The sequence below is a fragment of the Olea europaea genome, chromosome 14 (genome assembly GCF_002742605.1).
Source record: "Olea europaea var. sylvestris chromosome 14, O_europaea_v1, whole genome shotgun sequence".
NCBI lineage: Eukaryota > Viridiplantae > Streptophyta > Magnoliopsida > Lamiales > Oleaceae > Olea > Olea europaea.
In genome coordinates this window covers 2,624,728-2,648,934 of record NC_036250.1, presented here as the reverse complement: position 1 = coordinate 2,648,934, position 24,207 = coordinate 2,624,728, and the positions used below count along the sequence as shown (strand labels likewise).

The following is a 24,207-nucleotide window of genomic DNA, read 5'->3' as shown; positions in this document are numbered from 1 at the left end:
ATCTTCGTGTTTAGCGTGGTCAAAACCAGCTCTCATTTTTCTTCACCTCCAGCTGCATCCATGTACACATATATATACACATCTCTCTCTATATACATTGCATGCATATATGAATGTATAGCCGAAAAACAGATAAAAAAAACTTGCAGGGTTCACATCACCATATATTTGTTTTAAAGAGTGAGTTAAATATAAAGGTTTCTCTTTTACATTTAATAGGTTTTCTTCTTTTTGGAGGGGTGCTGCCCATTCATGCTGCTCTCATCCGTCGCTATAAGTTTGTGGTAAGCTTAATTTTAGTCATGAAGATTATGAAATAAGTTACAGGTTCATGTGCATTGATATTTACTTATATATCACCAATACGTATCTAACTTTATCGTAAGTTAGTGATGATAAAACGGAGATTCGCTCCAATTTTCTCTATTTTCTTGAAAAAAAAAATTGCTTTGAACTCCTTTGGTTTCACAATTGACAGATACTCCATACACAAGGCTTTGCACTAACAAGAGCATTTTAGTAGTAAATGGACAATTTCCAGGGCCAACTTTATATGCCACTGAAGGAGATACATTAGTTGTTGATGTGCAAAACCGAGCAAGTAAAAATGTAACCATTCACTGGTAGGAATTTCATGCGTTCACTTGTGCCTCAATTCGGTGCACATTTAGCACACAATATTGGATAATACTTAATGGTAAGAATTTTTTGCTTGTTAACTGAAATCAATTTTGTAGGCATGGAGTCAACCAACCTAGATATCCATGGTCAGATGGTCCTGTGTATATTACTCAATGTCCCATACAACCCGGGTCAAAGTTTAGCCAAAAGATTTTGCTTTCGGACGAAATAGGAACTTTGTGGTGGCAATCCCATAGTGATTGGTCACGCGCCACTGTGCACAACGCAATTGTAATTTATCCCAAGAAGAAAAATAATTATCCTTTTCGTAAGCCTCATGCAGAAGTGCCCATCATATTAGGTACTGTATATTTAAATATTTCATGATTGCAAAAAATAAGAAAATAATAAAATAAAGAAATAATTGACAAGGAAACTAAATGTTTGGAGTTGGTGGTGTAATACAAGGGAATGGTGGAATAGCGATATACAAGCAGTTCTGATCAAGTTTCTTGATAATGGAGGGGAACCAAATGTGTAAATTGGATATTGTATAAATTGTATATAAAAATTGGATCCCAATAAATATAGTGAGAACTGAGAAATGAGAATTGAATATTGTATAAATTGTATATAAAAATTGTACAACGATCAACACAATACAAGAGAGTTGAGAGAAAGATAATTGAGAGTTGAGAGTGAATTGTATAAAATTTTGTGGCTAAATGTCACTATTTATAGAAGAAAAGAAAAAATAAAAAAAATTTAAGGACCAAAATGGTCACTGAAAAAATTCAGTGACCGTTAACGGTAAAAAAAAATTAGGGACCGAAACGGTCACTTTTTAAAGCTCGTGGCCCGTTTGAACGAGCCGCTCGTGGGCTCGCCGTGAGCGGCTCGTTTTTTGTGCGAGTCGAGCGGGCTTGGCCCGTCCACCGAACCGGCCCGCTCGGCTTGCGCTCGGGCTCGTGTTTTTACGAGTCCAAGCCGCCCACAAGCTCCGTTTTCGCGAACCGACAAGTCGCTCAGCCTCTTTGTCACCCCTATCTTCACCTCCTTCTTGGCCTTTTCTTTCTCTAATAACATTTCTGCAGCAGTAAATTTCAGCTTTAGCATCAAAAGTTTGAATTCAAATCCCATCCATACTCAGTTTCATTACCAGATTGGTGTCAAGTATTTCTATTAACACATTTCCTTGGACGAGGAATTCAACATTCGAAGGACCAAATGGTACGAGGTGTGGCTGCAAGTATGAACAACATTATTGTTGTGAATCCTTCCATTGACATTCTTGAGGCCTAATATTATCGAATATCCGGTGTATTCAGATGATTCGTCGATTGGAGTTCTATTATACTGCAGATTATCAAATGCTGCTAATTGAGGAATATAAATATATTTGGCATGTTTAATTAGATTAGACTAAACAGGATAATGATGGAAAAAAATGTCTAGTCAAATATATTGGATTAAATTAGACATTATTCATTTTTTCAACTTGCATCAGGTAATATAACCGAACTATTCACTTCATTGATGTCAGGAAAATGAAAATTATTGTGCTCTAGCTAGCCAAGTTGCACTAAAAAATAAAATTGAAAGAAAGGAATTTGAATAGAAGGGAATCTTCAGTACAAAAATCATTTTGAAATGAGTAAAAATTCGTTTGTACAGTCTTTTGCACTAGAGCCTGTTTGGGAGTAATTTTTCTCCCCCAAAAAATTGATTTTTTTACCGTTATTTCACTATTACAATCGTCATATTTGATTTCTTCTCTCACAGGTGGACTCCACTTTTTTTCTAACGATCAAAAAATCAATTTTCAAAATCACTTCCAAATAAGCTCTAAAGTTCGAATTAAAAGCTACATGAGAAATAAAGAATTGAGAAATTCTTTATTATCATTATATTAAATAAAAGTATTTTATGATGAAGTGCTGTCATGACCTAGTGACGTGCAATTTTCATATAACGTAATATAAGTAAAAAATTTTAAAAAGAAAAATCAAAAGTAATGTATTTCTTAGTTTTGTCAAGAAAAAGGTGAGGCTGGTGTCAAAATATCAATTATAATATTATTTTTTGCTCACCGACAGTAAGTTAGAAGATTCTTTTCAGTCTCAGAGTAAGGCAAGTACTTATTTCATAAAATTTTTGTTTATTAAAAATTCAATCGAAATTCATTTTTAATCACATATTTGATTGAACACACAATTTTAATTCATTTTTCATCACATATTTATAGGATTTACCAACTTAAATTAATTTTTTACAACATCAAACGACCCCTAAATTTGAATAATCTTAACGTATTTTACAATTGAGAATGCATGTTTTTACTATTACGTGTCGAAACTCGAAGGAGGATTAATTGCAAACCCCTCTGTACCGACGGCTAATGTGATTGAATCACAGGCTTCTTTATTATTTATTATTTATTGACATAGTGCAGACTTAGTGATTTTTCAAATGTTTTTATGACAAGAGACAACTAACAATCCGACGTGGGTTTGGTGTGACAGCACACTCTGACAAAGGTTTGGGTTTGACATGCATTCTTAAAAGGACAAGTTTTAGATTTTTCGAGGCTGCTAAGACTAAAGACTTTCCTACACATTTAAATATTAAACTTTACACGAAATTCCTTTCAAAGTTACGTGTGTTATCGCTATCATGACACAATTTATTTTTTTAATTATACAATCTGTATTCTATATTTTCCAAATCCCTCTTTAATTTTTCTTGATATTTTGATTCCAAATTTTCATTTTTAATAAATAGAAATCATTTTCATTCTCAAGATAGAATAACCATTGCTCATCATCAACGTGCCCCTACTATTGATCGTGCTAGTTACGAGGCCCATTATTCTCAAATCTAAACGAATGTTTGTTGAAATGGTCCTTTTATGTTATCAACGTATGAACAATTGAGAGTAAGAGTGTAATTATCATTTTAAATGAAATCTATACTTTTGTGAGCGATATGAAGAATTTTAACAAACTTTAGATACGATTAACACTATTAAAAAGGTTAGGTACAAGTTATGCAAAAATTCAATTTCCTTTTATATAATTCTAAATTTACGATTGCCTTCTTTGCCAGAACATTGACCATACCAAAAATAATCCTTCTAATATTTTTGGTCAAACATTGATTATCAATTTTTCTATGCTATTAAACACTCCGTGTGGAAAATAAAGGTCACAAACTTGGATTACCCGTTTAGTATTTATACATATTTAATGCAGTCGTAGTCGCCGTTAATGCAGATTAAATATATATACATATATATTAACAACTCGTTGTCCAACTTTCAAGCTACATATCTCATTATTTATTTTGTCACGTGAATACATTTAAAAATATAATTAAATCAATTATGAGATTCATTGTGTAATTAAGCTGAATTCTAAAGAATATAATGCTAAAACTCAACTTACCATTTTTATTCGGACAATTATCATTTTCCTTATCTCTCTCCCTTTTTTTTCCCCTTACGAACAATATTACTAACGAATTTAAAATAAAGCCTTCAATGATTCAAACTATTACACTAAATTATAAGGTTATATATTTTTTCTATCTCAAATTTAAATGTTCTCTATTTCGTAATAACAAATTTAAATTATTTTATACTAGGTTTCAACTTTTTGCAGAAAGAGACGTTAGAACTTGTAAAATGCTCAAACCACAACTAGTGGTAAACGTATCAAAACTTGTACCAATAGACAAAAAGTTTGAAGGATAAAACATATGAGGTTGACCGTGCAATTTATTACAAAAACTCATATTTAAAAAAAAAAAATAATTTTCAATAATACATTCTTTCATAAAATAATTTTACAAATATATCAAAAATTTTATCTTCTTTTTTAACCACATATTCTCAAAATAATTACTGTTCCAAATACTCTGTCTTACCAAAATGAGCTCAAACAGGGGAAAACTGTGTTTTCTTATTCTCTAATCTATCAAAATTTATAAATTTTTAATGTTGAACATACTAGGTCAAGTCAACACAATTGATCATATTTATCTATATATATAATTTTTTAATTAACTGATTTAGATTGAATCCGTTCCGATTTGCTCCAAACCGTCCGGTTCGAATGGTTATGATTTTGTTTGAGCGGTTCGTGACCGGTTCATATGCTAATGGACCAACTAGGACAAATTGGACCGGACCATTGTCTAATTCACTGGTGAGAGCAACAACCGACTTAATTTTGAGCTTAATCTAACATCAAAATAATAAATTACGCACATTACTAGAGGAAAAAAAAAACATTTTCTATTTTGTTGCTATATATAAAAAAAACGTGCCAACTGTGACATTTTTTTAATTTTATTTTGGTTTTTTTATTATTATTATTATTATTATTATTATTATTATTATTTTGCGTAATATCCTCGATGATAGGTACCACTTTCGGAATTTTTTTATTAGAAATTCCATAGGTGAAGTGTCCGGAGGATAAGGTTAAATACTTAAATTTGGAATCTCTACATGCTAGTTACCATTCAGTAGAGTAATGCAATTTATAGTCACTCACTACGATAGTTGTCCTAAGTGATATACATTTTATAGGTGATTATTTGATACATAAGTCAATAAAAAAACTACTATATTAATGTATCAAATAAACACATGACATGTGCATGTCACATAGAAAGACTACCGTAGTGAGTAACTGTATATAACATTATTTTGTCCAGAATTATCATAAAGTTTACTTATGCAAAATTGTCAAAAAAACTCTTGAAAGTACCAATGAAAGTGTATCCCATCATAGAGTCCGTTTGGCATGGATTAAATCTGATTTTAATTTTAGTCAAAGTTAAAGTCAAACAATCACTATTAGTCACATCTTTCATGGATCCCATAACTTTTCAACCACATATTTCAAAAATTTCTATACAATCTACTAAAAAGTCTAATTTTAATTTCCACCAAAAACCCTCATAGTTTTATTTTGACTTCAAGCATTTTTGGTATGTGGTAAAACTTTTTCAAGCTTATAAACTGATCAAAATTTATTTTTATTCACTATGTAGAATCATATCTTTTATCCACACATTATATAAGATATAATGCATGCTTTGTAACGTACAACAGTGAGGCAGCGCGAAACAAGGAATTCAAACGAAAACCTTAAGAACATAAATTTTGGAATCTACCAAATTATGAAAAGTCAAAACAATGAAATAATCCCTTATTTATGAGGGCTTACAAGGAAAACGAAACTAAAATTAATAAAAACAAAGTTTCAACAAATTAAAATTGAAAAGAATCCAAAATAAACTAAATAATAGAAATAGCGATAAAACTTTAAAAATCAGTTTTCGAGTCCCAAACGAGCTTGAATGGCTGAAATCCATTGTACGTCATGACGTACTGATGAGTATTGTTCGTTTCATCGTCCTCTTTTCTGAATGATCTTATGTACCCAATCCAAATTTGGATATATTTTCTCTACTATTACATTTTTCCTATTTTTATCCAAATCTTCTTCTATCCATTCAACAATATGTTTTACGTCAGAAAGTTTTAGAGTTTTACCAAACATACACTATTAGAATTAATTACCATCCACTGTTATGTAATTTGTTAACTAAAAGATTATTGTCCGGAAAGCATTATAAATGCTTCGTTTTCATATCCATCTGTTTCAATCACGATAAATATAAAGCAACAACATCAAGTAAGAGCCAAATATTCCTCCCCCAGTTGTCACTATTCAAAGCCTTTGAACATGAAATTCAAGATTAAAAAATCTAAGAAATTAAAAATTGCTTGAATTCTTCGTTTGGTACACAAATTTATAATTTATTGGTAAGCAACGTGCTTCAATAATTCATCATCTTCATATTTAGCGTGGTCAAAACCCGCTGTCATTTTTCTTCACCTCCAGCTGCATCCATGTATACGTATATATACACCTCTCTCTATATATATTGCATGCATATATGAATGTATAGCCTAAAAACAGATAAAAAACTTGGAGGGTTCACATCACCATATATTTATTTTAAAGAGTGAGTTAAATATGAAGGTTTCTCCTTTACATTTAATAGGTTTTCTTCTTTTAGCAGGGGTGCTGCCCATTCATGCTGCTCTCATCCGTCGCTATAAGTTTGTGGTAAGCTTAATTTTTGTCACAAAGATTATGAAATAAGTTACAGGTTCATGTGCATTGATATTTATTTATATATCACTAATACGTATCTAACTTTATCGTAAGTTAGTGATGATAAAACGGAGATTCGCTCCAATTTTCTCTATTTTCTTGAAAAAGAAAAATTGATTTGAACTCCTTTGGTTTCGCAGTTGACAGATACTCCATACACAAGGCTTTGCACTAACAAGAGCATTTTAGTAGTGAATGGACAATTTCCAGGGCCAACTTTACATGCCACTGAAGGAGATACATTAGTTGTTGATGTCCAAAACCGAGCAAGTGAAAATGTAACCATTCACTGGTAGGAATTTCATGCGTTCACTTGTGCCTCAATTCGGTGCACATTTAGTACACAATATTGGATAATACTTAATAGTAAGATTTTTTGCTTGTTAACTGAAATCAATTTTGTAGGCATGGAGTCAAGCAACATAGATATCCATGGTCAGATGGTCCTGTGTATATTACTCAATGTCCCATACAACCCGGGTCAAAGTTTAGCCAAAAGATTTTTCTTTCGAATGAGATAGGAACTTTGTGGTGGCACGCCCATAGTGATTGGTCACGCGCCACTGTGCATGGTGCAATTGTAATTTATCCGAGGAAGAAAAATAATTATCCTTTTCGTAAGCCTCATGCAGAAGTGCCCATCATATTAGGTACTGTATATTTAAATGTTTCATGATTGCCAAAAAAGAAAAATAAATAATAGTAATAATTGACAAGGAAATTGAATGTTTGGAGTCGGTGGTGTAATACAGGGGAATGGTGGAATAGTGATATACAGGCAGTTTTGACGGAGTTTCTTGATAATGGTGGGGATCCAAATGTTTCTGATGCTTTCCTCATAAATGGTCAACCTGGTGATCTCTATCCATGCTCAAGATCAGGTTGGTTTCTTAAGTGGTTTCAACTAAATGTTAATTTGTTTGAAAAGTAAGCCTCAATAATAGTAACTCTGAAATAACATTTGATGATTAAGTAACTTAAAAGTAAATATGGTTAAGCACTATCAAACATATATAGACTGAGAGGCATGTTAGGCTTTAAGCTTAAAGGAAAGTAGAATATATATATATATATATATATACACTTAGCACAAATGACATGGCAAACTATTTAATTGGTGAATAAATTAATGGTAGGTCACATTCATTAATTATATTTTTTCCCCCTAAACATCTTTGAATAACTAACATTTTTCATACTTTCTAACATAAGAAAATTATTTACTTTGAATGTAATTCTTACTTTATTATCAAAATAAGTCACTTAAGTATTTTTAATTTTCATAAATAAATTTTTTTTTATTACAAAACTTTCATATTTACTAATAAGCAAACTTTTTAAGTTTACGCAAACACTTCCAATTAGTTCTTGTCCTTTTCCTATGTTTCTTGAAGTAATAGTTTTCATATTTTTTTGGTAAATCCAATACTGTGTGCATAGCTTGGCACACAGCATGGCTCAAAGCCCCCTCACATTGGAGGGCCCACACCAATAAAAAAATGGTGTGGGCCCCCACCTTAGTGAGGGGTTGTAAGTTGTACAGTCACAATCCTAGTTGGACTGTACAACAAAAAAAATCCATCGAGGTAAGATGATTTCTTGAACAAACATCTTGTACAAAAAGAAAAAATTAAGCTTTACTGCAGATAAAGATATAGAGCTACACAGATATACACATGGTTGCAAATTTAGGTCCACAAAAAAAAAAAAAAAGGGTTATTCATTGATGGGTAATCTATTGCAATTTATTCGATGTTGTAAAAGTATATGAGTAAGTTAAGTTGAAGAATACAATATGTTCAATTAAATTTAAGAATATCGAACTCATTTAATTGAACTTATTATATCTTTCAACATAAATTAGTATTTTAAAACCATTGAAGTTATATAACATTATTATATACTTGATATTTCAAAATGATTTTCCCGCCATCTCTATATAAGTATGTTATACAATAACTGTTAAGAGAATCAATTTACTTTCTTCATTTTTATGCCCGTCCTTTTCTTTATTATTATAATTTTTTTTTAGAGATTCCCTCCATTGTTATTTTTTTCTTCCTTATTTCCTCTATTGGTTGGGTTGTTGGAATTATTATTATAATTTTTTTTTAAAAGATTCCCTCCATTGTTATTTTTTTCTTCCTTATTTCCTCTATTGGTTGGGTTGTGGGAATTGGATGGATCTACACTAGCTGGGAGTGAAATATGCAAAACTATTTCCTAATGAAATCTAATGAAAAAATATTAAACTTTGAACTGTAATCATTTTCTCTATGCAGATACATTTAAGCTGACAGTGGAATATGGGAAAACTTACTTGATTCGAAGGTTAATGCCGTCATGAACAACATAATGTTCTTTTCTATTGCAAACCACAGTGTCACCATTGTTGGATCGGATGCTAGCTACACGAAGCAAATTAGAAGTGATTATATTGCCATCTCTCCAGGACAAACCATTGATTTCTTGTTGAAAGCTAACCAAAAACCTAGTCACTACTACATGGCTGCCCACGCTTATGCTAGTGCTGCAACTTACGACAACACAACCACAACAGCTATTATCGAGTACAGAGGGAATTATACCCCTCCATCGTCGCCGTTGCTTCCCAGCCTTCCCACGTTCAATGATATAAATGCTTCAGTTAATTTCACAGGAAGACTCAGAAGTTTAGGAAATAAGGATTATCCGGTCCACGTGCCTAAAAACGTGACAAATGCATTTTTATTTACAATTTCCATTAATTTAACCCCTTGTCCAAATGATTCATGTGTAGGACCTTATAATGAGAGGTTACTAGCAAGTGTGAATAACATAACATTCGTACAGCCAACCATTTCAATTCTTCAGGCTTACTACCAACACATCAGAAATATCTATGGTGACGACTTTCCTAGTCATCCACCATTTGCTTTCAATTATACTGCAGACTTTGTCCCTAAAGCCCTATGGAGGCCTCAAAATGGCACAGAAGTAAGAGTTCTTAAATATAATTCTTCAGTGGAAATTGTTTTCCAGGGAACAAACACAGTTGGAGGAATAGACCATCCTATGCACTTACATGGACATAGCTTTTATTTAGTTGGATGGGGATTTGGAAACTTTGACAAAGACAATGATCCATCAAATTATAATCTTGTCGACCCTCCACTGATGAACACTATCGCAGTTCCTATAAATGGTTGGACAACAATCAGATTCCAAGCAAGTAATCCTGGTACGTGACATTGTCTTCTTGAATTGGTTTTTATACTCGATATATTTCTTTTTCCTATCGTTTCGTCATCATTTTCGAGAGCTTATTTAAAACCTTTATTCAATATATAGGAGTTTGGTTGATGCATTGCCATATAGATCGTCATTTAAGTTGGGGAATGGATATGACATTCATTACCAAAAATGGCAAGGGAAAAGATGCTAGAATGTTGCCTCCACCTCCAGATATGCCCCCATGCTGATGCTGAGGCACATTATAAGTTTCATATTCTATCGACGAAATTTATACATCTATTGTAGCCGAATAGCTTGTACTATATGTTGAAGATGTAAAACATCGTATGAAGGGTTCACTTTTAATTTGTTTCGAATTGTACAAGATTTGCAAGGACAGATTGTTAGTTTAATTAGTACCATTAGAAAAATAATTTTATGTAGCTCAAATTCGAGAACTTTATTTAGGAGAAATATTTAATACGTGGACCTTTTTCAAGTCTAGAAAATGTTAAGATTTAAAGTTAGGACTTTTGATTTCCACATCCTGGTGTGTTCATTTTAATAAGAATTTGGCGTTCTGAAAATACTCCATATATATACTGTAAAGCTTCATTACTCTTTTTTCCTTCATTGTCATTATATTTTTGCTTCTTTAATTTTCTTGCAATGATTTTTTGACAATGCATAAAAAGTTTGTTATTATCAGACATTGGGAGTATATTTTATCTTCATTTCGCTAGTTGTCATTTTCTAGAGGACAAAAATGTGAAACACTATTTAACTATCAAATTTATTATTTAGGGTTTGCGAAATTGATTTTAAGACAACTAATACATGCCATTGTAATTAATTTTCATGTATTAAGAGTAAAGTCTAATTAAATATGTAATGACTTGAGTTACTCCTCATAGCAAGTGAGTGAACTTCTTAAGAAGAAACTCTAATAATCAATATAGAACCAAAGTCCAAAAAACTCATACCAGCAATGAAATCAAATAAATAAACGAGTTGCAGTCTTAATCAACATATAAATTTTTTGGAGATTCCTCTAAACAAGATTGAACTTTTAATGGGACCTCAATATATATACTTGACATGGATCGTTTGTTTCGCACCAAGGAATTCCCATGCCAGACGCAATCGCCCCCTGGCTAGCCTTTCCTTCAATGGCCAATAAGCTCGACATAAGTCAAAAGGTAGTTCATTTAGTATAATACAACGACAATGACTGCCTATCTCATGTCATTATTACTTCACATTTGGCCCTGCTCCGCCATCCAATTCTTCTAATGCATTCGTAGCGGACCTTTTGTCTCCCTTCCAAGTGCAAACTTTATGTTTCATTTTCCAATACAATGTCTAAGAAAACTTTCACATTTGCAGCACCATTTCAAGACATACATGTTCTCTTGATTACACTCCCTGCACACTAGCTTGTAGTACCTTAGTACATTCTAATTTCGACACCAACATTCACCCTATATCCATAGGCAATAGTCCCTTGATTTGATGTCCACTTCCAACACCGCCATTATGCATGTCGAAACACCAGCACAAGACGTCCATCATAGTGATTTCCAATGTAATACGCCATGCATTCCGTTAAATAAACGCATCTAGATAGGGCCTATCATTGCAATGCATGCTTCTTGTATCCACCAATTCCAAAGCCTTTCCTTTATTATTGAAACTTGGGGATCTATTCTAAAAGGCAAATCTTATCAAAAGGAGTAGTACATGCCATTACATGTTGATTAATATTTTTATTTTCAATGTGAGACTAATCCCTTAATATGCTTCTACAAAGTGGTGACTTGTTTGAGAGTACTAATTGAAAGTTATGCAGTAGTTCAACCCAAATAACACCTAAGGGTGAATAGGTGTTTGTGCGAAATTTAAGCAAATTAATTAATAATTGCAACATGTCACATTTTTTAATTAGTCCAGATGAATTCACATGCACTTTACTCTATGTTGAATTGCTGCAATTTAATAAATTGCTTGGAAAATAAATAATTTAGGATATTTGATAATAGAGAAAACCCCTCGCGGGATTAAAAACTCCAGGCCCAAGCCAGTATGAATTCACTATAAATGAATCAACTTACAGTACTGCCAAACTCAACCAACACAAATACTTTTTGACCTCCTAATTATAATTTCCAAAGCTCTCATGGATTACGTGCTCCTGCACCAACTCCGACTTTCTGATTTCTTCTATTTTTTGTGGATTACCGAGAGGTCCTTGTTCTTCAACAACTGGAACTCCGATATCCATCATTGATTTTCAACATTTGACAGATACTCTGGAAATATGGGTTTTTGGTATTTGATTTATGTGTTTTGATGTTTTTCAATTGCAAGTCTCAATTATCAATGGACTGAATGATAAAGGAATAGTATATGTGATTTCTCACAATAATCAATCCAATGTTTTTCGTGAAACGATACAGATATTTATACAAAGGACGTTTTGGATAGTGTGGTTCTATTAAAATTTTTGAAAATCACAAATCAAGATTTTCTAGTAAGCACCGTTGCTCGAGCGACATCCCTGTAAAAATTGAGCGGCGATGTTTCGCTCGAGCAATGTCCTTGCGACAAGCTAGCGAAATCCATTATGTTTTTTGTCGATTGAGCAGTGTGTTGGCGAGAGACAAGCGAAATTGCGGTGACTCTTCCTTTCTTATTCTGAGCTTGAACCCTAACCTACCTAACGCAATTATACGAAATTGCACCTAACTCCTCGACTTTTACACTCTTTCAATTTCGTCATTTTTGTTTACAGAATCGCCAATTACATTAAAACCTAACACTAATTTTGAAATTCATTTGCTTGTTTGAGCATTAGTCAGACGAACTACTCATTTGAATTAAAATAAACTTAGATATCGTATTAAGATTTAAAGGTTAATCTTTTTTTTCCCTTAAAAAAAATGTAGCCAAAGTATGATATAATTCGCCCAATGCTGAGGATACTGTTTAAGCCCTTGTTTTGTATAGATTAAAATCAAATTTTTAGCAAATTTTGATAAAAGTTGATAAAATATGTGATTTAATAAGTTGTGGATCCAATGAAATTTGTGGCTAAAATTAATTATTGGCATTAACTAGATTTTTTTAATTTTTTTATGATTATTATTATTTTTTATCAATTTTTAATTTACACCAAACTAGGGCTAAGTGATGAAGATTGACTAAAGTGATCTATACACTCATAGTAACTTAGTTTTGGATCGGTATTTGATACTTCAAATCAACGAGACCGAATTCTCGATATTAATGGTCATATCGAGGTTTTGATGCCTTGTTTTGTGATATTTTTAGGAATCAAGAGATATTAGAAAGTTGTAATGTCGTGATCTTCAATTGGAATAACGAGATTTCGATCGTGTGTTAATTCATTTATTTTTTCTATTTGTCCTTCATTAATCATTAAGGATCGATGCTGGAGCCATCCAAACAAATTTCAAACAATAATTAGAGTTCTATAGAAACGCTTTAACTTTACAGATTATTTGAGTTATTGAATATGATGGAAGCCATTTGAATGGCAGCTCGACTTCCCTATTTATCATGCCACTTGAATATTTTTGACCATTCCCGATGCTCAAAGTCAATACGTTCTTGTGTTTAATGCGTTGAAGATCGAAGTTAACAAATAAAAAATTCTTTCTCTAACAAATTAAATTATTAAGCGACGTAGTTTAACATTTATATATAAAGCAAAATTAAGGTCCTCAACTTTAGTCTTCATTATTTGTTTATAAAAATCTTATACGTGATGCCAATGTTAGGGAATGAATTTGAGTGAGACAACTTATAGAATATTTAAATTCAAATAAATAGCCTCTCATGGGGTGGCCGAGTTGGTGGAGTAGGTGAGCACGGAGACATTTGGTTACGAGTTCGATCCTCCCTACCAACACTTTTTCGATCGAGCTTGTCGCACTAGGCTTCTCAGTGCGGTTTACCTGACTAACATAGTTTGTAGACTATTGTGTCAAACCGAGAGTTTATCCAATGCGCACTCAAAGTATGAAGGGTAGCGGCTACGGGTTCTCCCGTAAAAAATTAAAAAAAAAAATAATAATAATATAAATAAATATATTCTTTATTTATTAACTTAAAATTTTAAATAATTTGACTTAAAGTTAATTTACAGACTCATGCGTGAAAATACAAATTCGTTGAATCTGAATTCACCCAATTTATATAGTAAATTCTTTTAAGATTAAACACTGATTTCAATTAGGGTAGTCATCATTATCCAAAAGATTGACCTAATGATGATCTGACTTTGTCCCGCCCTAGGATTTTGCCTTGGTCTCAATAACATAGCTGTAACTTTTGATTTTGTAAATGAGAATTTCAAATCTATAAACGATATTTCCCAAACTGTGAGCTTTAAATGATAATTATGGTATTAATCGATATACTCATTTCATTTTAAAAAGTTATCCTTGTCAATACAACCCATCTAAGCCCCTTTTATGTTAAAAATATTTTTCGTATCTAAACCATGAGAGATGTTACCTTAACATATTCTTATAAGATCGTGGGTTTGAAAATATTTCTATCTTGAAATCCAAATGTTGGTCTATGATTTATAGACAAGATGATTTTTCACTTGAGGCTTTTGAGCTCTATTAAGCCTTGAAGTTTTATCTTCAAAGTTCGACCTAACTTGTTAAGGAGAATAGCGAATTATTCAAATGTTGATTATTTTGTATTTTAGAGACGTGTAACTAAAATTATTATACTACCTAACTCAACAAAAGGAAATAAGAGAAGATTTCATATAGAGAAATTGTTTTTGTTTGAAATGTCAAATACACGGTATATGAAAGAAAAATATGACCAACTTCTGATCGCCTCATGAACGAGCGTAAGTTAAATAGCAGTTCCATCATCTTTCCCAACTCTATAAATACATTAAACTCTTGTGCTAATCCAAGGAACAACACAAAGCAAAAGATATTAGAATATAGAAAGCAATCAAGCAATAATGTGGTTGATTATGAAAGTTTTCGTCTTACATTTCATAGGATTTCTTCTTCTCGGTGGCGTACTGCCTGCCAATGCTCAGGAACGTCGCTATAAGTTTGTAGTGAGTACAATGCAAGCCTATATTAGTGTTTTCGAAAGCACAAAAAAGATTTATTGAAGTTAATAATCTTTATTTTTGCAGTTGAGAGATGCTCCATACGCAAGGCTTTGCACGAACAAGACAATCTTGACAATAAATGGACAATTTCCGGGGCCAACTATTTACGCTACTAAAGGAGAAACAGTCATTGTTGATGTTTATAACCGAGCAAACGAAAACATCACAATTCACTGGTATAAGCATTTGTACTTTAAGTGATAAACAATAATATCATTTTTGTACTTAGAATGCTAAGTGTATAAGCCTAATTATAGCAGCCATACTATAATTGAATATATTCATATTATTTATTTTGCAGGCATGGAGTGAAAATGCCACGATATCCATGGTCTGATGGTCCTGAATATATCACTCAATGCCCCATTCGACCCAGAACGAAGTTTAGCCAAAAGATTGTGCTTTCGGACGAGGAAGGAACTTTATGGTGGCATGCTCATAGTGAATGGTCACATGCCACGGTGCATGGGGCTCTCATTATTTATCCCAAGAAGAAAAATGACAATCCATTTTCCAAGCCTCATGCAGAAGTGCCCATCATACTAGGTAAGTATACTTACGGGATGCCAAAACCTGTTAATTCTTTTTTAGTTTTCTCTTTTTAATATAATTAAGAATAAAAATGAGATAGCAAGTAACTCAAATTTGAAGTAGTTGTAATTCAGGAGAGTGGTGGAACAGTGATGTGAGAGAGGTTAATGAATTCATGGCAAGTGGAGGGGACCCAAATATTTCAGATGCTTTCCTTATCAATGGCCAACCTGGCGATCTATATCGGTGCTCCAAATCAGGTTGGTAGATGAATGGTGAAGCAATTATTTTATTAAAATTCTCACAAATTTTTGGCAATACGTTCTGGTCAATGATATCGACTAATCATGAAAAAATATTCAGTACACAAAACGAAATGTTAACTATATGTGTCATATAATTGCAAATACATTCAAGCTGACTGTGGATCATGGAAAGACTTATTTGCTCCGAATGGTTAATGCAGTCATGAACAATATTATGTTCTTTTCCATTGCAAACCATAGTATCACTATAGTTGGATAAGATGGAAGATATACCAAGCCTTTAAAGAGTGCTTATATTGCCATTTCACCCGGACAAACTATTGATTTATTGTTGGAAGCTAAGCAAAATCTGTTGGAAAAATTGGCCGACTTTGGCACGAGTTTTGAGTGGGACCCGATTGTTCAATTTGGAAGATGAAAGTTGATTTGCGTTCTCCTCCATGAGTACATCGAAATCATATACTTACTTGCCAAAGTTGATGCTCGGGTGAATGAGAAATTGAGGCTCAAAGTGTGTCACTTAAAAGGGAGTTTATGTGGAAAAAATGAATTTGTCCCACATAGGAAAAAGATGAGGAACTCCAAAGGTCATTACCATTAATGGTAGCCTAGCCTATAAATAGTGGCTCATTTTCCTCATTTCAACACACAAAAAAGCAAAAACTTTCAAGTTTAAAATACACTAGAAATTCATTTGCATAGAGTTCTCTCTTGGTGGTGGTGTAGTTCAGGCACGAGTTCAATTCGTCGGAGTGGTTTCTGCGGTGCTCGGAAGCTACTGGTTTTACCGTTGTGTCCTGGCAAACGGACGCTCGTTTTAAACCTCAAGCACGGACGGTGAGAGGGGCGAATCTGTTTTAAGAAAACTGTGTGTAACACAGGTCTCGGGTTAAAATTCTATATTTCAGTTGTTTAATTCATACAATTTTTCGTATTAAATTTACAGTCCATGCTTCATGAATTTATGATATATTGTTCGTATGCTTCATGAATTTTAAATTCTATTGGAACAAAAGTTATTTGTTGGAAATAAAACTTTCAATGATCTGGGAGTCTTTTAATTGCGCATTATTCAAATTGACGAGACGAAAGACAACATTTCTCGATTTTATCCACATACACAGAATTTCCTACAAGCTTAAAACAAATTCTCAGAAAGGAAAATTTGGTTTCCTATATTGATTATCTCTAAACTGATTAGTTTCTTATATTTGTTATATTGTGGAAACTAATTTGTTGTTTGGTTCTTTCGGAAGACGAAATGGCAACCGGTTCTAACAACATAGATTCCAACATGGATGTGTCCCAAGCTGAAGGTACCCAATCTCAGGCTATGGGTTCTACTATAGGTGCAGGGCCTAGTTCGGCTATGGGTGCAACTATGGTTGCAAGGCCTAGCTCTGTTATGGCACAGACTGTGGCTCCAATGCCAAGTCGTGTTGTGAGCCAACATGTGGCTAATATTCCGGTTAATGTACCAGTTAACCATGGGGAAAAGCTGGAGAAATTCAACGGCTTGAATTTCAAGAGGTGGCAGCGGAAAATGCTGTTCTATCTGACCACCTTGAATCTTGCGAGATTCTTGACTGAAAGTGCTCCAAAACTCCAAGAGGGTGAGGTGGATGTTCAAGCTATCAGTGCTATTAATGCTTGGAAATACTCAGACTTCTTATGTCGGAATTACATCATGACAGTTTGGCAGATTCGCTATACAACGTGTATAGCACCATGAAAATTGCTAAGGAGTTGTAGGAGTCTTTGGACCGAAAATATAAGACTGAGGATGCCCGGGCTAAGAAATTTATCGTCAGCCGATTCTTGGACTATAAGATGGTGGACTCCAAAACTATAATCAGTCAAGTGCAAGAACTCCAAGTGATTCTTCACAAAATTCATGCTGAAGGGATGATTCCGAGTGAAAAGATTTCAAGAATTATCTGAAACACAAGTGAAAGGAAATGAACGTTGAAGAACTGATTGTTAGACTTCGAATTGAAGAAGACAATAAGAGTTCTGAAAAGAAGTGGTTCAATTCTGGTGCAGCTAAGGCCAATATTGTTAAACATGGTCAAGGTAGTAACAACTACAAAACCAAAGCTGAGCCATCTGATGGAAAAGGGATCAAGCTGGGGCCAAGAGGGGGCATTCCTAAGAAGAAATTTCTAGGGAAGTGCTTCAACTGTGACAAAGTAGGCCACAAATCTTCGGAGTGCAGATTGCCAAAGAAGAAGAAAGAAGCAAATGTGGTTGACTACATGGCACATGATGTGTCGGAGATGAGTCTCGCAGTAGTCATTTCTGAAGTGAACATGGTAGGTTCTAACCTAAAAGAATGGTGGATTGACACTGGAGCTACGAGACATGTGTGCTCTGATAAAGAATTATATACTGCTTTTGAAGCAGTTGAGAATGGAGAGAAGTTGTTCATGAAAAATTCAGCAACTTCTGAAATCAAGGGCCAAGGAAAAGTGATTCTAAAGATGATTTCGGGAAAAGAGCTGACTCTCAACAACGTGCTGTATGTGCCGAAAATCCGCAAGAATCTTGTGTCCCGGTCACTTTTGAATAAGCATGGTTTTCGCATTGTATTTGAGTCAGACAAGGTCATCTTGTCGAATAGTGGAATGTTTGTGTGAAAAGGTTATGTTTTCGATGGAATGTTTAAACTCAATGTAATGGTTGTTAAACCAAAAATGAATAATAAAGTGAATGCTTCTGTTTACTTGCTTGAGTCTTCCAATGTGTGGCATGGTAGACTAGAACACGTTAACTATGATACTTTACGTAGGCTAGTTAACTTGAAATGCATACCAACATTCCATGTTGATTCCAAACATAAGTGTGAGACTTGTGTTGAAGCAAAATTGACTAGGTCGTCATTTAAGTCAATTGAACGAAATACGGAATCACTTGATTTAATTCACAGTGATATATGTGATTTAAAATTTGTACAAACAAGATGTGGCAACAAGTATTTTATTACTTTTGTTGACGATAGCACGAAATACTGCTATGTGTATTTGCTAAAAAGTAAGGATGAAGCGATAGAGAAATTTGTTCTCTCTAAGAATGAAGTTGAAAATCAACTTAACAAGAAAATTAATATGCTAAGAAGCGATCGAGGTGGTGAGTATGAAGCCCGTTTGCTGAATTCTGTGCACAACACGGAATCATATATGAAACTACCGCACTGTATTCACCGCAACAAAATGGTGTTGCTGAAAGGAAAAATCGCACTTTAAAGGAGATGATGAATGCGATGCTAGTAAGTTCTGGATGAGGGGATACTGTATTATCAACAAATTACCTTTTGAATAAAGTGCCCCGAAAGAACATGAAGAAGACCCCTTATGAGTTATGGAAAGGAAGAACGCCTTCCTATAAATACTTACGAGTGTGGGGGTGTCTTGCTAAAGTGGCCGTCCCAACACCATAGAAGGTGAAGATAGGCCCGAAAACTGTAGATTGCATATTCATTGGATATACACATAACAGTAGTGCTTATCGATTTCTCGTGTATGAATCTAAAATCCAAGATATACATAGAAACATGATAATGGAGTCGAGAAACGCTTCATTCTTTGAACATGTGTTTCCATGCAGGTCCGAAAAATAGACAAGTTTTTCTAAACGGACGTATGAGACTATGACTGAACATAGTCAGGACCAAGAACTAGAAGAGGAGGTTGATGTTGAACCTAGATGTAGCAAAAGGAAAAGGACAGAAAAATCTTATAGTCCAGATTTTCTGACCTATATGCTAGAAAGTGAACCTCAAAACTATCAAGAGGCTGTGAACTCCTCGGAAGGACCTCAATGGAAAGAGGCCATTAAAAGTGAAATAGATTCTATCATGCAAAATCATACATGGGAGCTAGTGGATCTTCCACCAGGAAGTAAACCACTAGGCTACAAGTGGATTTTCAAACGAAAAATGAAAGTAGATGGAACTATTGAAAAGTATAAGGCCAGGTTGGTAATAAAAGGTTACCGACAACGGGAAGGCCTTGATTACTTTTATACATATTTTCCAGTAACGAGAATAACGTCCATTAGAATGATACTTGCAATTGCTGCTTTGCAAAATCTTGAAGTACATCAAATGAATGTTAAGACTGCCTTCTTGAATGGAGACTTAGATGAAGAAATCTATATGGAACAACTCGAAGGGTTTTCGTCTCCAGGGCAGGAAAAGAAAGTGTGTAAATTGGTGAAATCATTGTATGCCTTGAAACAAGCACCAAAACAATGGCATGAGAAATTTGACAGTGTCATGATGGAGAGTGGATTTAAGATCAACGAGTGTGACAAATGTGTTTACGTCAAAGACACTAAAGACGGATATGTCATCTTATGTCTTTACGTTGACGACATGTTTATTGTTGGCAGTGATAATAAGATGATTGAATCCACTAAAAATATGTTAAACTCGAGGTTTGACATGAAAGATATGGGTTTAGCTGATGTTATACTTGGAGTGAAAATCTCAAGAACATCAAATGGGCTTGTTCTAAGTCAGTCACATTATGTGGACAAAATTTTAGGAAAATTTCATAAGGATGATACTGGCTTGGCTAAAATATCAATAGATACTAGTCAACATCTGTCTAAAAACAGAGGAGAAAGTATCTCTCAAGTAGAATACTCGAGAGTTATCGAAAGTCTAATGTACTTAATGAGCTGTACTAGACCAGACATAGCCTACACAGTCAATAAACTGAGTAAATACACGAGTAATCTAGGAGCTGATCACTGGAAAGAAATAGTAAGAGTACTAAGGTACTTAAGATATACTCGTAATTTTGGACTGCACTATAGCAGATATCCAACGGTCATTGAAGGATATAGTGATGCTAATTGGATATCTGACATAAAAGACTCAAAGTCCACGAGTGGATTTGTGTTCACTTTGGCAGGTGCAGCTATATCATGGAAATCTTCTAAACAAATAGTGATAGCCAGATCCACTATAAAATCTGAGTTTATAGCTCTAGATAAAAGTGGTGAAGAGGCTGAGTAGCTACGCAACTTCTTAGAGGATATTTCAGGATGGTCAAAGCCTGTGCCAATAATTTGCATCTATTGTGATATTCAATCGGCAATTGGAAGGGCACAGAACAACATGTATAATGGTAAGTCTAGACATATACGTCGTAGACATAATACCATTAGGTAACTACTCTCAACTGGAGTTATCACTATTGATTATGTAAAGTCAAAGGATAACATTGCGGATCCGCTAACCAAAGGATTAAATAGAGAGTTAGTTGAGAAATCATTGAGAGGAATGAGATTTAAGCCCTTGAATGGATAAGTTAATACAAAAGGAAACCCAATCTAGTTGATTGGAGATCCCAAAATCTAGATTCAAAGGGACAACCTAATTGTAAAGACTTGATAGAATCACTGTGGGGGATATTACCTCTTGTCCATTCCTGTGATGCGACAGTGATGCCCGTAAAGATGGAGGATAAGCAATAGGCTTTTAATGATTCTTATGCATCGAAAATCGAGCCAAGTAATGCGGGTTACTTGTAATAAGAAATCACCTATATGAGAGAGAAGTGGGGCCGCATCTAAGGGAATTGTGCGGGGCGTAATTCTTGTGAATTCTCACAGAACCAGGCGTATGTTCATAGTCAAAACGAACATAATAATGAGAACTTAAATGTGTTAGGAAGAATCCTGTGTGAAGTGTATCATCGTTTACATAAACGGTAGAACAGTTCAAGGACATCGCGTCTACTGGTCAGCCAGTGAAGTAAATATGCTTTCACAAGCGAAGGTTCAAAGGGTAACACATACCTATCGTATGCAGGTTTCAACTGTTGAACTATATCACCAAGTCGTCATGTGTCACATTCACAAGTTGTCATGTGTCACATTTATAAGTCGTCATGTGTCACATGCATGAGTCGCTCTCAATTTTCATTCATTTTGGGGATTGTTGGAAAAATTGGCCGACTTTGGCACGAGTTTTGAGTGGGACCCAATTGTTCAATTTGGAAGATGAAAGTTGATTTGCGTTCTCCTCCGTGAGTACATCGAAATCATATACTTACTTGCCAAAGTTGATGCTCGGGTGAATGAGAAATTGAGGCTCAAAGTGTGTCACTTAAAAGGGAGTTTATGTGGGAAAAATGAATTTGTCCCACATAGGAAAAAGATGAGGAACTCCAAAGGTCATTACCATTAATGGTAGCCTAGCCTATAAGTAGTGGCTCATTTTCCTCATTTCAACACACAAAAAAGCAAAAGCTTTCAAATTTAAAATACACTAGAAATTCATTTGCATAGAGTTCTCTCTCGGTGGTGGTGTAGTTCAGGCACTAGTTCAATTCGTCGGAGTGGTTTCTGCGGTGCTCGGAAGCTACTGATTTTACCGTTGTGTCCTGGCAAACGGACGCTCATTTTAAACTTTAAGCACGGACGGTGAGAGGGCGAATCTGTTTTAAGGAAAATGTGTAACACAGGCCTCGGGTTAAAATTCTATATTTCAGTTGTTTAATTCATACAATTTTTCGTATTAAATTTACAGTCCATGCTTCATGAATTTATGATATATTGTTCGTATGCTTCATGAATTTTAAATTCTATTGGAACAAAAGTTATTTGTTGGAAATAAAACTTTCAATGATCTGGTGAAAATTCAATATACGGCTGTTTAAATTTTGTTGATTTGCATAGTTGCAAAATTGAAAGGGTTTTGTCAAAAAGACCTAAACTGTCTAAGAAGAGTTTGGGATTTAAGCGGACTGGTTGTAACCCCCCTCCTCATCTGGGAGTCTTTTAATTGCACATTATTCAAATTGACGAGACGAAAGACAACATTTCCCAATTTTATCCACATACACAGAATTTCCTACAAAATCATGGCCGCTACTACATGGCTTCGAGGGCTTATGCTAGAGCTGGGACTTATGGCAATACAACTACAACAGCTATTATGGAATACAGTGGAAATTATACTCCATTGGCATCACCAATACTTCCAAATCTTCCTAATTTCACTGATACAAATGCTTCGGCTAATTTCACTGGCAAACTCAGAAGTTTAGCAAATAAGTATCCCATTGAGGTTCCTTTAAATGTAACCACGAAATTATTCTTCATGTTATCCATCAATTTACTCCCTTGTGCCAATAATTCATGTGAAGGACGTTTCAATCAGCGTTTTGCTGCAAGCGTGAATAACTTAACCTTTCAGCTACCCAGAATCGACATTCTTCAATCTTATTATAGGGGAATAAGAGGAGTCTACGGAGATGACGTTCCGAACAAACCACCATTTCCATTCAATTATACTCAAGATTCTGCCCCTCAAGACCTGTGGCTGCCCCAAAATGGGACAGATGTAATGGTTCTTGACTACAATTCCATGGTTGAGCTTGTTTTCCAGGGAACAAACACAGTTTCAGGGATAGATCATCCCATGCACTTACATGGATATAGCTTTTATGTAGTTGGATGGGGATTTGGAAACTTCGATAAGGACAAAGACCCTTTAAACTATAATCTTGTCGACCCTCCTCTAATGGAAACGATTGTCGTACCAAGAAATGGCTGGACAGCAATTAGATTTAAAGCGAATAATCAAGGTACATAAGATTTCTATTCAAGTTATTATCATTATTTTTCATCACCATTTCAAGGAACTAAAAGAGTTAAATTTATATGTCACAGGAGTTTAGTTTATGCATTGCCATTTCGAGCGTCTTGTAAGTTGGGGAATGGGAATGGCATTCATTGTTAGAAATGGCAAGGCTCCAGATGCTAAAATGCTGCCTCCTCCACAAGACATGCCAAGGTGCTAGGTGCTCAACCTATCAACCAAATGTAGCCTATATCATATACCACATGTTGAAGATGTAGTACATTCTTCTCAGATTTCGTTCATAATAATTTGTTTGGAAATTGTATGTAGCTTGAATTTTTTATTGTCTGGAATTTTTTTCATTGCAAAATAATTGATATAATAAAGTTTGCTAAGAAATTTCCTTTTTTCTTTTGTCTCGATAAAAGCGCTCTCTCTCCCACTTTTTTTTTTCCTCTTGTTGTATGAAATTTATAGCAAAGATGAGTAATGAGTCTTATCAAATGTGTGGATATTAATAATTGGGTCATGTAATTGTGAATGTGTAACCAATGTTTGACTTCAAATTATGACGAGATTATAATGAAATTGAAACGAGCTCTTAGTGTCGATACTTGAAAT

General features: G+C 34.2%; 2 pseudogenes; both read left to right on the top strand.

Annotated features, from left to right (window-relative positions):
- The first annotated feature begins 6,656 nt into the window (after nucleotides 1-6,656).
- On the top strand, nucleotides 6,657-10,355 carry LOC111408782 (annotated as a pseudogene).
- A 4,651-nt stretch (nucleotides 10,356-15,006) lies between these two features.
- LOC111408781 lies at nucleotides 15,007-23,931 on the top strand (annotated as a pseudogene).
- The last annotated feature ends 276 nt before the right edge of the window (nucleotides 23,932-24,207 follow it).